At 41.4% G+C, this 17,024-nt stretch overlaps 1 pseudogene; it reads left to right on the top strand.

The window, feature by feature from the left end:
* The first annotated feature begins 7,437 nt into the window (after positions 1-7,437).
* LOC145390328 (uncharacterized) lies at positions 7,438-16,810 on the top strand (annotated as a pseudogene).
* Positions 16,811-17,024: the final 214 nt, after the last annotated feature.

Raw genomic sequence — 17,024 nt, 5'->3', positions numbered from 1 at the left:
ATTACTGTCCTCATTTGTCTGTCTCTCAAAAAGTCTCTCATCCATTCCAGAAGTTTCCCCTTCAGTGCTCCTATATATTCAAGTTTCCACATTAGTCTCTTATGAGGTACCTTGTCAAAGGCCTTCTTTAAGTCTAAGTACACACAATCCACCCAACCATCTCTCTCCTGTACCATGTCAATCGCTCTTGTGTAAAAGCTCAACAAGTTAGAAACATATGACCTTCCACTTCTGAATCCAAACTGACATTCAGCCAAAATATTCATCTCTTCTAGATATTTTATCCATCTGTCTTTCAGGATTCTCTCGCACAATTTTGCGACCATGCTGGTTAGAGACACTGGTCTATAATTCAGGGGTTCTTCCCTGTTTCCTCCCTTATAAATTGGTACCACATTTGCCCTCTTCCATTCTTGTGGCACTTTCCCCTCTTCCAGAGAACACACGATTAAACTGTGAATTTGATCCGCCAGTTGTTCTCTGCATTCCTTCAGTACCCAATTAGAAATTCCATCAGGTCCTGGGGTTTTCCTTACATCTTGAGTTTCCAGTAATTTATACACTTCCTGTACCTCCACTTTTATATCTTTTATCACCGGTACATTTCTAATCACTCCCTCCCCTTTCACAAACTCTTTTTCATTAGTGAAAACCGATTGGAAACATTTGTTCATTATTTCAGCTTGCATTGCTGCATCTTTATAGACCTCTCCTTTTACTTTCAGTTTGGTAATTCCTTCCTTTTGTTTCAGTTTGCCATTAACAAATCTATAAAACAGTTTGGGTTCATCCTTGCATTTGTCTATTATACCTTTTTCAAAATTCCTTTCTTCTTCTCTACGTATTCTTGTGTATTCATTTCTAATTCTTTTATATTCTTCCTTTGTTCTATTGTTATCTCTCTTTCTCCAATTGTTCCACGCCTTATCTCTCTCTTTTTTTGCTATCATACACCTTCTATTAAACCACTCCTTTTTCCTGTTTTCTTTCCCTCTTACTCTTGGTACAAATTTTTCCACTCCCAAATTATAGAGGTCTAGAAAGATATCCCACTTTCTCTGTATCTCTCTTGTTTCTCTGAATTTTCTCCAATCCGCATTTTCAAAAAAGTTTCTCAATCCTGTAAAATTTGCTTTCACAAAGTTGTATCTTCCCTGTCCATGAAACTCGTCTCTTGGCTCGACGTTCCCTATTATCATCTGGAACTCAATGACCATATGATCACTTTTTCCTAAAGGACAGAGATATTTCAATGATTCTGTTACATCGGGTTCTTTGGTAAACAGTAAATCTAACCTTGCTGGTGTGTCCTCACCTCGAAACCGTGTCTCTTCTTTGACCCATTGCCATCATCACGTTATTCATTATTATATTTAATAACATAGTGCCCCACGAATCCTCGCCGCCTCCCGAGTACCATTTCCTCCCAGTTCACCTCTTTACAGTTAAAGTCACCCACCAAAATTATATTATTGCTTTTCTCAATTATTTTTTGTAAATAGCTAGCCATATCTCCACAACATCTCCTGGTATTCGTCATCCTTCCATGCTCTCGTCTTAGGGTTTGTGTGTGTGTGTGTGTGTGTGTGTGTGTGTGTGTGTGTGTGTGTGTGTGTGTGTGTGTGTGTGTTAACTGTGGCTACAATCTCAAGAAAAATTTAGAATCTTAATAACTTACACAGTGAATTACATTTTTACCTTTAAGAGGATCACATGCAGTGGTAAACTACTAGAAATGTGCTAAATTTATTTGGAAAGCGGTAGGTATTTGTGGAACTGTTAGAGAACCTTTGAGTGCGAGGAGGTTCTCCCTAAGTTGAATATTATGATCCTGTGGTATTGGGTGACAGAGTGACTTGGAGGCGTTTTGTCTGCGGCCACCCTTTGCGGGATTAGGACGTTTGGCTATAGATAGATAGATAGATAGGTATTGCTACTGAAGTAGAAAAGCAGAATTACTAAAGAGTCGTGTTAAAATTGTATCTTCTCATTGAACTGGGTGACATGTTGCAGCAACAGCAGCATCATGTTCATATGAAAGTGGAACCCGGTGGACTGCAGGTTGAAGCTGCCCTCATCCTGCAGTCCACTCGATTGGGAGTGAGTTGAGGGGTTTGTAAAACCAGGCAGTGTAGCCTCCCAGTTATGTCGGTGGTGCAGCGTGAAGGGAGTCCCTCTCCAACACCGTGACGTCTTGTAAAACTTATTTTGATATCTCAAGACGAATTATTCAAAATAGGAGAGCCGAAAGATGTAAATTACTTAAATACCGGTAGTTCGGTTCTATCCAATGCAACCATTTTGAAATATTTTCAGACTTCACTTCATCCAGTTTTGATTACTCATTATATAAACTAAATTGTCAAAATATTACCAAATATATTTGTGTAGTTTATTGCTCCCCCAATGCTTCTTCGGAACCCAGTGTATTTGATTCCATATCCACACAGTTGAGTAACCTTAACCTTGCCCTTAGCACCGAAATAACCATTTTGGGTGATTTTAACATACATAATGTTGAATGGTTATTGCATTCTGCCAGGACTGACGACGCTGGTCTAGAGTGCGAGGCTGTTTGCAGAATCATTTAATTTCACCCAGCTGGTAAAGCAACTAACCAGAATACCTGATAATCCTGACCATAATGCCCATCTCTTGGATATATTCTTGACAAATAATCCAGATCAATACAGGATAGAGGTACTGTCACCACTTGGATCCTCTGATCACAATCTCATCAAAACCTCATTAGTTAAGTAACCCTAACACCTCCCCGTTCTGATCCTGTCAGGGTGACCTGATGGCACTTTGACAGGGCAAACTGGGATGGATTTAGAAATTATCTTGCTGACATTCCATGGCAGTCCTTCTTCTCTAGTGATCCCAATTCTACCCAGTCCCACATTTGCGACTTAATACTAGCTGGTATGGATTTATTCATACCAAGTCAACAGTTCACTAGAAGACCAAACTCTCCAAAATGGTTTGCTGGCAACTGTGCCAGAGCAACAGCCCAAAAGTCATTAGCCTATAACTCTTACTTAAAATCAAAAACATCTGAATCACTCTCCCAATTTAAAATTGCTAGAAATCATGCAAAAGCTCTATTAAATCTAGCTAAATCAAACTTTCTTCAAAAGCAAGCATCAAAACTACTTAACAACCCTAATGACAATAGAATATTCTGTCCAACTCTTTTTTCTTTCCAATAATAACTTTAACAAGTCATCTTCCCTTCCCCCACTAAAATCTTCAGATGGCAACATTACAAGTGACCCTTGTGGGAAAGCAGATATTTTTGCCAGTACATTTGCCAGAAACTCTACCATAGACGATACCAGCCAGAATGTCCCAGTACTAGAACTTGACTCTCCCGAAATTGCCCCACTTAAAATACAGACAAGATACGTAAAATCTACCTACCAACAAAGCTCCAGGCCCAGATGGAATTCCGCCAATTGTTTTAAAAAAGTGTTCCCCTGAACTTGCCTCTGTTCTTGCTAAATTATTCAGACTATGCAAACGTACTTCTTTATTCCCAAATTCATGGAAAGAAGCCAATATCCACCCAATTCCGAAGAAAGGAAGTTCCTCTGACCCCTCTGATTACAGATCAATAGCTGTCACATCTTCTCTTGATAAGGTATTTGAAACTTTAATTAATAAGTACATTGTCAAATATCTTGGATCCAACAACTTAATTAGTGATAGACAATATGGTTTTCGCCACGAAAGATCCACCATTGACATACTCAATTTCTTAACTCATACCATCCATCCATCAATTGATCTACATGGAGAAACTCATGCAGTAGCTCTTGATATTTCTAAAGCTTTTGATAGGGTATGGCACCGTTCCCCGCTGTCCAAACTCCCTTGCTAGGGACTAACGTCTTTCGTTCCTTTGATTACTTCATATCTTAGTGACAGGAAAATAAGAGTAAAAGTAGATGATGTACATTCCAATTTCCACTCAACGCCGGCGTGCCGCAGGGGTCAGTTCTGGCGCCAACTCTATTCCTGGTTCATATTAATGATCTCTTATCTGCCACCCACAATCCCATCCATTCATACGCAGATGACTCAACACTACATAGTTCATTCACACTCAGACACCCATATACAAAGGCTAATATCTCTACCTCTCAACTCAGTACAGCCAACTCCATAAATCAAGACCTATCTTCAATCAATTGATGGAGACAAAACAACCTAGTCTCTTTTAATGCTAGTAAAACTAAATATATACAATTTACTAATAGACAGATATTGCCAGATTCGTACATTACCTTCAGTGCCACTAATATTCCCGTCTCCAAAAGTATTGAAATTCTTGGCATCTCACTTTACAATGCCCTCAGCTGGACCTCTCATGTTAGAGCACTTGCTAAAACCACCTCAAAGAAACTTGGATTATTGTACAGAGTCCGTAACTTCATCGCTGATGAGCAGTTGGCTATAATTTATAAGAGTCATGTGCGCTTTCAGCTTGAATATTGCTCACCCTTGTGGAATGGATGTGGAGAGGTTGCAATAAAACAGCTAGATAAAATTCAGAACAAAGCTGTTAGAATTATTAACAACCCTGTCATTACAAATAAACTACCTCCCCTGCAAGTAAGAAGGAATGTTGCCTCCCTTGCATTACTTTAGAGATTCTTTTTGGTAAATGCTCAGATGAAGTTGCGTCCATGGTGCCACCTCTCCATGCCTTCCCTCGTGCTACACGGGCATCTGGCAGCGCTCATGACTGGAATGTCACTTAGCCATATTGCAGAACTTCTGCCTATCAGAATTCTTTCATTCCCCGACCTATATCTCTCTGGAACTCGCTTCCCCAGAGTTGTTTCCCTCCAAATTTCAACCCACAGCTGTTCAAGTCTAACTGTTACAGATATTTTGTGAACAGAGGACACCAGTAATCTGGTGTATGGATTATTATTTTTTATTCATTTGTTTTGCCTTCCTCCGTTGTTATTTAAAAAAAAAAAAAACATAAGATTACATTGCCAGGACACAGGCAAACTATATCTTAAACAAGTTATGTATACTGTTGAAATGGATTGTTTCATGGTTTCGAAATGAAAGTTGGCAAATGGCAGTTGATAAGTAAGCAGGTGTATAGTAGGCCAATCCATTATCATAATTATATTACACTTCCATCACTTCACCTCCACAGATCCTTTGGGAAACCGAAAAAAATCAATTAGCATGTTCGAGAAGAGTCTGTAGAGTTGTCATTGCTGTGAATGGGTTAATGGTGATTGTTTCTAGGTCTTTCTGCATTAGAGTTCTCTACCACACTCCAGTCCGATATGTATTTATCATAGTATTCTTGAAATATTTACATGATTTTATGCAACATCTTAGGAAATATATTTGAGATGGAAAGGTTATATACATCATTAATAAATCCTTCAATCTTTAATCCAAATACATTAAAGAGCGTCATCAAAATACATGAAGACAATCTTGAAGAGGTTGAGTAGAACAAATACCTGAGGCAAACACTAAAACTAACGAAAGATCATTAAAACGGAGAAAAGAAATGTATTACAATTAAATGGAAAGTTTCTGGCAAACATTGAGGAATCATGGAAAGTAGATTGCCAGGGTGTATGAAAAGAAAAGTATATGACGAATGCATAATCCCAGCTATGACGTACGGTTGTGAGACCTGGAAACTAACAAAATCGATGGTAAACAAACTAATCCGTTCTCAAAGAGCAATGGAAACATCAGTGTTGAGAATATCTTTGAGACGGAAAGAGATCAACAGGTGAGAGAGCAGACTAAAGCCAAAGACATTATAAAGGTTATAAAAGAACAGAAATGGAGATGGGCAGGTCATGTAGCAAGAATAAGAGATAACCGATGGAGCAAGAGGCTGACTGAATGGACTTCAAGAGATTGCAAGCGTAGCTGAAAAATGCCAGACAGGAAGTGGAGAGATGAGATGAAAAATGTTGCAGGCTAAACCTTGCAGAGACTGACTCAGTTAAGGAATTCGTGGAGAAAACTGGGAAGGCCTCTGATCACCAGTGGACTTGCAATGGATGAAGATGATGATGATGGTGATGATGATGATGATGATGATGATGATGATGATGATGAAGAGGATATCCTACTCATCTAAATCTAAACTCTGAGGATTAAAAAAAGGTCAGTGAATAGCTGAAATTGAGTAGAAATGACACACTCGGACTGAAGATGTTACTGTAAGTGTTCCTCATTAACATTTTAAATGCGACTGATGTCGTCTGTTTGTCTTAATCTCTCTGCATCAGATGATCTTATTTAACTAAGGAAAGTCCTGTTGAGCTGGCGGGGTATGTTTTTACTTTATCTAACGCCTCCAGTTCGAAAAAGTCTCACTAAAGCTGAACCAAAATTTTCACGAGGGCACAGAATTAAACCAAAATGACATCTCCGAGCTCTGTAGGTTAACAATGCTATGTAACTCGTTCTCTCTCAGTTAAAACATACAGCAGCAACTCATTTATGTATAACAGGAATTATTAAGACGAAACAAATCTCAAGAATTAAAAACTTCAGTTCCTTCAGCATCTTCATCAACCTAACCAAATTAACCCTTATAAAATTAGAAGTGGGAAAGATTCAACAACACACACACACACACACACACACACACACACACACACACACACACACACACACACACACACACACACACACACACACACACACACACACATTAACATACGCAGCATAGTGATTCACTCATCCTTTCACTTGACATTTAAGTCTCAACTCCAGGACGATGACCCCCCCCCCCGTCTCTCTCTCTCTCTCTCTCTCTCTCTCTCTCTCTCTCTCTCTCTCTCTCTCTATCGAGTACAATCAACACTCACTTTCCTGTACGGATGCCATCAGATGTCATCAGTGGGCAGGCGTGGTATTAGACTCGAGACTATTGAATTAATAACCTGAGTCTTGGAAGGCTATGCACTGGACCACCAGTAATTCTCCTTAACATACAGGTGTTGTGGTGCCACGGTAAGTATAACTGAGTCCTGACCGCCAGACCCACAGTACAAATTTTAAATACTACTGTACGTTCATGCCAACCATGTATGAAAAGTGCTTCATCTGACCACCATTAACCTTTCCTTCATACAGGTGTCATGGGTACAATAATAATTGACCCCTGGAGGTGGTGGTCCAGTGGTGTAAGATGTCCTCTGTTGTCTGAAATGACCTATGTTCAATCTCAATCTGGGACACGGTGCAATTTAATGAAATGAATTCTAAAATAGAATTTACTGACCCATCGATGTCGTAAAATTATTCCCGCTAATATCAATATACCAGTCCAGAACGAAACAGTTCTAGCATGTATTCAGTATGGACAGTGGGTATTAACGCCGAAATGGTAACATGTAAAAGTGTGTTGTATGTCGAAGACAGCTGGACTAAATGGAACGGACAGCTAAGCCTAAAAAAATCACCTACACCTCAGACACAAGGTTGGAGTCAGCTAAGAATGCCAAGCGCTTAACCACCATTACCCTTTCTTCCATGCAAGTGTCATGGGTGCGGGGGCCGGCCAATCGCCTCCTAACCACCAAGTCTGTCACCTACATACACTCCAGACACAAGGTTAGAGCCCGCCAAGAACGCTAAGCAACTTACCACTATTTACTTTCTTTAGTACAGGTGTCGTGGGTGCGGGGGCAGGACATTTGCATCCAAACCACAAAGTCTGGCACCAACACCTCATATGTCAGGTTCCAGTCAGCCAATAACGCTAAGCACTTCACCACAATTACTTTCCGTCATACAGGTGTCGTGGGTGCGTGGGCGGGACATTCGCCTCCTGACCACCAAGTCCGTCACGTACACCTCAGACGCCAGGTTCGTGTCGGTCAACCCAGCGGGAGGGCAGCAGTGGATTCTGAAGATACACTACGTGAGGAAGACCGACGCGGGCTCCTATCTGTGTCAGGTCTCCACCACCCCGCCCATCACACACACCGTCAACCTCACTGTGCAAGGTGACTAATCCCTGTTCACTTTAAGAAGGCATAAAATGGCCATCTCTCCACTTCGAATCCCAAGTTAGTACCAATAGATTAACAATAGATTAGTGATCCTAGCCATGAGAAAGTGCAATTGAAAGGATGTAAAGCCACAGTATTGTCTTATCCTGCCACTGAGGCACAGAAAATAAGCTGTAAAATGACAAAAAAATCTCCATCTAGTTAATGTTAATAAACCATAACATTTTGAACGAATATCGCAACATCTCCCAAGTGGCTTCTGAGCTGAGTACAGTCGTCCGGAGACAGCCAGAATAAAAAAAAAAAAATGATGGGAGGGGATGTTATTGAAGCGACAGACTTCAGTTCCCGGTCACTACATTCCAACACAGGTAGTGGTAATGTGTGTCTGCTGTTAGTGAGAAATGGGCCACCGATTTTGTTTCTATTCCCTTCACTATGAACGTCTGGTGTAAACTTATGGGAATCGTCTGGTGGTACAGACGAAGACAAGAAAAATATTAAAGGAAGGTCATTTTGGGTAGTACTATAAATCGACAACATTCATATGACTCAGCCTACAGGAAGCATTTATCATTTTCATTTAGTTTTACGCCATACCGCACTGATCAGTACATTCAAAGAAATGTAAATGTGTGACTCCTGCAGGAACTGAGCCTTCAACTCATCCTTTACGTACACTGTAATTAGTTTTACTATTTCTAGCTGCTCTAAGGGCACCATTGTCTGTTCTTGTGCATTTCAATCTCCCCACCGCTTGTGGTGTGGGAAAATTTAGATAGGTTTCTCCTCGTGGGCCTTCGTAGCCAGATTATTTCGTTTTTGCTGGGTGCCAAGCCAAATTGGAACTGCAGGGAAATGAATGCGCAGATGTGAGGCAGCAAGGGCAACAGCTACCCTTGGACGCTAGAAGTCAAATTTCTTTCCTACAGGGAATACTTCCCTGTGACTAAAGCTGTTGTCCGGACCTCCTGGCAACATGCATGGGATACACTTCCTGTTCCAAGCAAGCTACGGGAGGTGACGTCTTTAGTTCGGACCATGGGGCTACACAGCCACTACCCCGTCCTTGGCAAGTTTGTCTCGACCTGCCTACGGATCGATCGTACATGCCTGACGCATTGCCATCTCCTGGAGGGGAATATTCCCTAGTTATTGTGAAAACTGCCTTGGTCCCACTGACTGTGTAGCATCTATTATTTGAGTGTAAGGGGTCTAGGCCCTAGGGGATGCCCGCCGTTGACATCTATCCAGGTTTAGAACTGGCGATGGGTCTTACCTCCTATCCTCTCTAGTTCTTGGAGAGGAAGCATGTACACGTATGACGTTTTGCTGAGGAAGAAGGCTCCTTAAGTTATTAGCGCTTGTTTTTATATATTGGATTAACTTTTGTTTTTCTATGCATAGATCTATGGATTGTTACTGACGTATTATATGAATCTATATGTCTAATGACTATTTTATTCTGTCATATATTTATCCATATCTATCTATCTGTCTATCTATCTTTCTATATACTTCTATATATCTATCTATCTATATATCTATATCTATCTATCTATCTATCTATCTATATATATATATAACTTTTTATCTGTCATATGTGTATATATATAAAACTATTTTTATCTGTCTTATGATTTTATATATATATATATATATATATATAGGTATATATAATATATAGATATCCATCCAATCCATCCTTTCCGTCATCCAACTCCTACAGTGCCCCATGAGGAGCGTAGGAGCCCGGGGCTAGGCAGCTGGTCCCGACAGTTAAGAGGGGAGAGTGACCAGCCTCACTTATCCCTGAGTGGCATTACATGAGCAATCAACCCCAACCATCCCTTGGATATAAACCTTCACTGGCTCAATCCGACTGGAACGCAATAATTACCCACTAAATTACCAGGCGCAAAAATTTGGCTATATGGTTACCATCCAGCGTTGTAAATGGTATCCTGGTGTACATGAAACCATTTGGCTTGTCACTCAGTGTAGAGTCACCAAAAGGCATAAGTAAGAGGAAAGACTGAAGGATAGAAAGACATAAGAGGGAGTGTAAAGTCACCCGTAGGAAGAAGGACAAGGAAAGAATGAAGAAAAAGAAAGACAGATGAGGATGGAAGGAAAGCAGGACAGAGGAGAGGAAAGGGCAGACACCCGACAGTTACACTACATCGGAGTGAGTGGATATATATATATATATATATATATATATATATATATATATATATATATATATATATATATATATACTTCTACTTTCTCTATACTCATTTCAAAGCCAAAGGTGGCTGTTGTGTGTATATATATGCAACAAAGAATCTTGCTTTCATGTTTCTGAACTCGATTCATCTGAATGCTCTACGCTCTGGCTTCGGTTTTCCTGTCATTCTCTTACTAAATATATCTGTGCTGTTTACTTATCCCCTAATTCTACTGATTATCAAAAATTAATCTACTATCATACTTCTACAATGGAACTCATTCTATCCATTTCTCCTTCTTCTGGAAATCTCCACTCTAGATGTCAATGTTCACCACCACCTTTGGCTCTCCTCTCCTTTCACTGATCCACCTCGGTGAACAAACCTACATCTTTTCTATCATTAACCCGTTAACTGTTCTATACAGCCTGGGCTGTTCTGAGTGCGACTGCTCATCACAGCCCTCGCTGCGCAGGTGAAATTTCGAATATAGTGCCATGGTGACTAAGGCTGACCCATGCAAGCATATTTGAGCCTTAAAAACTGAAACCGAAACCGTACCGAAGAAAACGAAAACCATACTTTCAAATAGGGAATCAGACACTTCGATGTTCATCCACAAGTTTTACCAAGGTAAATATTGAGCTAATATTTCGTTACTATATACTTTGGCATGTGTTCTTTCAATTCCTAAGAAAAAAAAAAATTGGCCTTTGGAAAGTTTCACTTTTACTCCCTATGTCTGCGCACCACGGACACCTCCAAACACATTTAACGTGTTAATGACCTAGAGCAGCTTGTACAGCACACTACCTATATCCCTGACCTCCCTTGGAGAGAGCTCCAACATAGTATGACCTCTTCCTCTACAACTAATCCTTCCTCTTACACTGTTAATCTTCTCCTCTCAGCTGGGCTCCTCCAATCAGAGCCTTATTACCTTAACCTGTCCTATCACTCCGGTACGGCCTGTGGACCGTGGCACTTTGGAACTCCAGACTGGGAAGTCCTCAGGCAGTATTTCTTTGATTTTCCCTGGAATGATTATTGCTTCCCATGGCCAGGAGCCATTTGAGTGTGCTATGAGCATTACGGAGGTTATTCTCTCATGCATTGAATCATACATTCCTTTATCATATCCTTTGACTAACTCAAGTAAGCCTTGGTCAGACCATGCTTGTTCAAATGGTGTCCACAACAAGGAGAGGGGCTATAAAATGTACCAGAGCCAACCCACCCCTGAATCTCATCTTTTTTACTTTTCTACCCAGAATCGTGCTAAGTCTGTTCTTCGCTCAGTTAAAAATAATTTCATCTGTACTAAATACTCTCAACTCTCCAACTCGAATTCTTCCCACTCCTTCTGGCACTCTGCCAAACACCTTTCTAACAACTTTAGCCTCATCATCCTTCCTCCCTCTCTTTTTCTACTCTGATGGTTCTGTAGCTATTTCTTCTCTACTGACAAAGTAGATCTCTTCGCTCAGACTTTCTCCTCCAATTCCACCTTAGATGATTCCGGTGCTGTTCCACCATCCCTTCCCCCCCTCTGTCTACCTCAAGGCTGACATTAAAAATTCTTCAGCTGATGTATTTTTCTGCCATCACAGGCCTCACATACATACAAGGCATATGGGCCTGATGAAGTCCCTCCCATGTCCTCAAGAACTGTGCTTCTGTGCTTATACACCCTGCCTAGGCAAACTATTTCGCCTTTGTCTATCAACTTGCACCTTTCCCCCCTTCTTGCTGGAAGTTTGCTCTCATTCAGCCCGTCCCAAAGAAGGGCAACCATTCCCAACTCTCCTCTAACTATCGTCCAATTGCTTTAACATCCTGTGTCTCAAAAAGTTTTCGAGTCAAATCTTAATAGCAAATTTTTAAATCATCTTTCTTATCACAACCTTCTTTCTCATCTTCAGTATGGGTTCCGTCAGGGATGCTTCACTGGCGATCTTCTCACCTACCTTTCAGATTCCTTGGTCATCCTCCTTTCGGGACTTTAAGGCGAAAGCTTTGCCATTGCATTTGACATCTCAAAGGATTTCGATCGAGTCTGGCATAAATCTATAATTTCCAAATTGCCCTCTTACGGTTTCTATCCTTCTGTCTGTGCCTTCGTCTACAGCTTCCTTTCAATGTTCGTTCTATAGCCGCTGCTTGTAGACGGCCATCGCTCTTCTCCTAGATCTATCAACAGTGGTGTTCCTCAGGGCTCCGTCCTATCACCAACTCTCTTCCTTTTAATCATCAATGACCTAAGCTGTACATCTAACCCTATCCACTCGTACACTGATGACTCCACTCCTTCACCTTTCCATTCGGTTCCCGCAACGTCCATCTCTGCAGTTACTCTTTAACAAACAAGAGATGGTGCTATGGAGCACCTAATGTCTGACTTGGCCTGTATCTCTGACTGGGCAAAATAATCTTGTTGTTTCTAATGCATCAAAGACTCAGTTTTTACACTCATCAACCAGACAAAATCTTCCACAGGTAGCTCACTAATGTTTAATAATATTAGCTTAATCCTGCATCATCCTTGAACATGCTCGGGGTATCATTCATACTGGACTCATCTTGAAAAGATCATATTACATCTCTTGTAAAATCTGCTTCCAAGAGATTAGGTGTGCTAAGCAGACTCCGTTCCTTCTTTGCTGCATCTGCACAGTTGTTGACTCCTTTGTACACGGGTTTTTTCCGCCCTTGTGTGTGGAGTACAACTCTAATGTGTGGGAAGGCTCACCATATACAGCTCTTCTCAATAGGGTGGAGTCAAAGGCTTTTCGTCTCATTAACTCTTCTCCACTTACTGGCTCCCTTCAGCCTCTGACTTTTCGTGGCACTGTTGCATCTTTTATCTCTTTTCTATTGCTACTTCAATGGTCTCTGCTCCTCTGAACTGTCTGCTTTCACTCCTCCATCTTCACGACGTATGCATAGCACCCGTTTAGCAGAAGTAAACTCCTCATCCTTTATCTGTCCAACTCTCTAATGAAAGAGTTAAATCGTTACTCCCAGTCCTTCATTTAAGCAACAGGTCATTTCTGGAAAGTCTCGCTCTGTCTGTATTTCCTGCTAGCTATGATCTCCAGTCTTTCAAACGCAGTGTGTCCAGGCATCTCAAAATGATCGGATTCTGAATTTGGCCTCTCTCTCTTGTTTTTTGTTTTTCTCTTGGATGGAACAGTTTTTGCGGGCTCCTGGTCTTTGGTCTCTTCTTCCCAACATAAATAGATAGACAGATAGATAGATACATTTCAAAGGCTTTCTGATCTAGTTTGGCATAAATCTTGAATTTCCAAACTGCACTCTTTCTGTTTCTATTCTTCTACCTGTGCCTCCATCCATAGCTTTCCTTTCTGGTTGTTCTATAGTTGCTGTTTTAGACGGCCATCGTTCTTCTCCTAGAACTATGAACAGTGGTGTTCCATGTTCTCTCTCCTATCACCAACTCTCGTCCTTTTATTCATCAATGACCTTCTAAGCTGTACATCTAACCCCTTCCACTGATACACTGATGATTCCACCCTTCACCTTTCCATTCGGTTTCCTGCAACGTCCATCTCAGCCATTAATTCAACAAACAAAGGTTGAGGCTGTGGAACACCTAATGTCCGACTTGGCTCGTATCACTGACTGGGGTTAAAATAATCTTGTTGTTTTTCAATGCATCAAAGACTCAGTTCTGGCTACACTCTATCAACCCGACATTATGAACCACAGGAGTACTCACTAATGTTAATATCCAGCTCAATCCTGCATCATCCTTATACATGGCCCAGGGTTTCATTCTCTTGGGATTTGTCTTGGAAAGATGATATTACATCTCATGTATAATCTGTTTCCAGGAGATTATGTGTGCTAAGCTAACTCTGCACCTTCCTTACCCCTACATAGTTGCTGACTTTATACACGGGTTTTCATTCGACCTTGGGTAGAGTACAACTCTCATGTGTGGGGGGAGGCTCCCCCACAAACAGATCTTCTCAACAAGTTGGAGTCAAAGGCTTGTCTCATTAATTCTCCACCTCTTACTGGCCCTGTCAACCTCTGTCTCTTCGCTGCACTGTTGCATCTTTATCCCTTTTCTGTAGCTACTTCCATGGTCACTGCTCCTCTGAACTGTCTACTTGTATCCTTCTCAATTCTTAATATTTAGTGGTTGTGTAGCACCTGTCTAGCAGCAAACTCTCATCCCTTTTCTGTCCAGCTGTCTAATGTAAGAGGTACCCATTACTCATAGTCCTTCATTTATGCAACAGGTCAACTCTGGAACTGTCTCCCTTCGTCTGTATTTCTCCATTTCTCCTATGATCTCCAGTCATTCAAACACAGTGTGTCCTGGTATGTCAAAATGAATGGATCTTGAATTTGGTTCTCTGTTGTATTGTTTTTTCTCCTTGGGTCATGGCGTTGCCCCTGGACAGAGGACTTTTCTGATTTGGAGTGTGTAGTACTTTATAACCGGATGCCCCTTCCTGTTGCCAACTAATGACCCTTGGATGGACTCAAACCTCCGACCTTTCGGTCAGAGCGCTCTAAACCACTGAGACACGGCTGCTACAACCAGCTAGGTGACAGGAGAGCGCAACCTCTCCCGGCACGGCAGAAGCTTATCTGCTCGCTGTGTGAACTCACGACTCTTCTTTGTCTCTGCACAGGCATATATATATATATATATGCGTGTGTGTGTGTGGTGGGTGTGTGGGTGTGTGTGTGTGTGTGTGTGTGTGTGTGTGAACGCGTGTGAAAGATTATTTTTATTTGTTTTATTTTTACTTCTGCTGTACGGCGGCAATGACTCTCTTGGTACACTGCCATTATCTTTTTAGTGTAATGAGCCAATCAATCAGTCAGTCAAGCAATCAATCCAGAATCGAGTATGAAATTATTACCCACTGAAACATGGCAGCAGAGCTGAGTAAGAGTGTCCGGAGGCAGCACCAAAAAAAAAAAAAAAAAAAAAAAAAAAAAAAAAAAAAAACTCTAATCACTTTGTTCCACCTCAAACGAAGACATCACTGTCTGCTGAAGAACGACCTCAGTATTGTAATTACTATTGCTTTAGCCCCGGGCACTGAATGTGCACAGTAGTGTTAACCAGTTTTGTGGCAATAATGTTACCATAACTGGCTCCAGTATAGTGTTTGTGTGTGTGTGTGTGTGTGTGTGTGTAAAATGAGGGACGCCTTCATGTGATGGAATGGATAGGCTATAATTAGGCGACTCCATTACCTGTCTACACAAACGTCCCTCAGCTACTTCCTTGTGCCCCAGAAGGAGGACGATGGACTGCAAGAGAAGGCACCTTAAGCCTTCAGTCCACTGGGTTTACATTTCAGATGAGCCTGGGGTCACACTAATAACATACCTTTCTATTATAGTAGATAAGTATTCGGTTTAGGAAAATGGAGTTATTATTTTAGGACAATATCCACTTCCACAGCATTTCTTTTCCATTAATAGAAGCAGCAGCGACAGAAAAGCTGAGCAGAGAGGTGTACGTGCAGTTTGGGAGTCGCCTGGAAGTGGTGTGCCAAGTCCAGGGATGTCCACCTCCAGCTTTCCTCGCCTGGAGCAGAGAAGGCCAACCCGTTTCTACCCCAAAGGCACACGAGTTCCAGGTCACCAATAATAATGAGACCACGCCTGTGTCTCGACTGTCCCTGGCTCGATCCCACGCCACACCCACAGACTCTGGCACCTACACGTGCAGACTTCCACCTGTACACAGCCGCTGAATGTTACAGTGCACGTAAGCAAAGGTGAGATTGTCTGAGGTAACTCGTAATTTTCACTACCAAAAGACATCTTTATTCACCTCAAGGGAGAACTTCTAGCAACTAAGGGATAATATTGAATGTATCTATTCATGACGACTTCTAAGATGCACTACACGTGAGAAGACTTTGATTTAATTCATATTTGATACGCTTCATACATTTCGGGACAACCCCTGAACGTTTACTTAGAGAGAGAGAGAGAGAGGGAGAGAGAGAGAGACGTCTGCAAGCATAATCCATTACTAAGCTACACCATGGGGACTCCAGTCTTTAACAATATTCTTAAATAAATGCGTAATAACTCCCAGACCTACTTTCAAACATGACACTTGCAAATATATTCATTGCATTTATTAACCCCATCAATAAATTCAAGTTCTTTTTGTTTGTTTTTTCCCTGCCACTAGTTGAACTATTAAACTTTGGAAAACCATTTTTCGAGGAAAAGTTTAATAAAGATTATTTCTAACCACATCACCACGGAAGGTTACCCCCCTCCCATTTTTATACTAAAGATATCTGATTGAATAGCAAAAATAAATAGGAAGGCTTCAATGTAAAGCGAAGGGTTATGACGTCAATAATTTGTCTTATATTCTGGAAGCCTTCAAAGTGTTTTTCTTACCTTGCTCAATACTGCATGAAGAAATTTTCTAGGTGAGGAACTGGCCGCCATGCAGCACCACAACACCTCCTGCCTCACTATGCCTGTCCACCAGCCTGGCCTGTTACTTAATAGCCTCCGCCACCCTACTGCTGCTGCTCACTAGGAGCCTCCTTCAGTCACGTTAGCGTGAGGCTGCACTTCCGCCTCTGTCTCTGTCATAGGGTCATGCCTTAGCACCCTCCGAACTTTTAGGCAGGGAAAAGCAGGGAGAGGCATGGGCATGGGAAGGTTAAGGTTGTTTAACACAGGTGAGGAATTCTGTAATGCCTAAGCAAACAGACTGATTGACAGGAATGCGTACTGGAGAAGAATTAACGAAAGGCAGTACTAGCTG

The sequence above is a fragment of the Coenobita brevimanus genome, unplaced genomic scaffold, assembly GCF_032717465.1.
Source record: "Coenobita brevimanus isolate Jiangsu-jjx unplaced genomic scaffold, ASM3271746v2 jjx.HiC_scaffold_985, whole genome shotgun sequence".
NCBI lineage: Eukaryota > Metazoa > Arthropoda > Malacostraca > Decapoda > Coenobitidae > Coenobita > Coenobita brevimanus.
The sequence above is the reverse complement of the archived record's forward strand: the minus strand, read 5'-3'. Positions and strand labels throughout refer to the sequence as shown.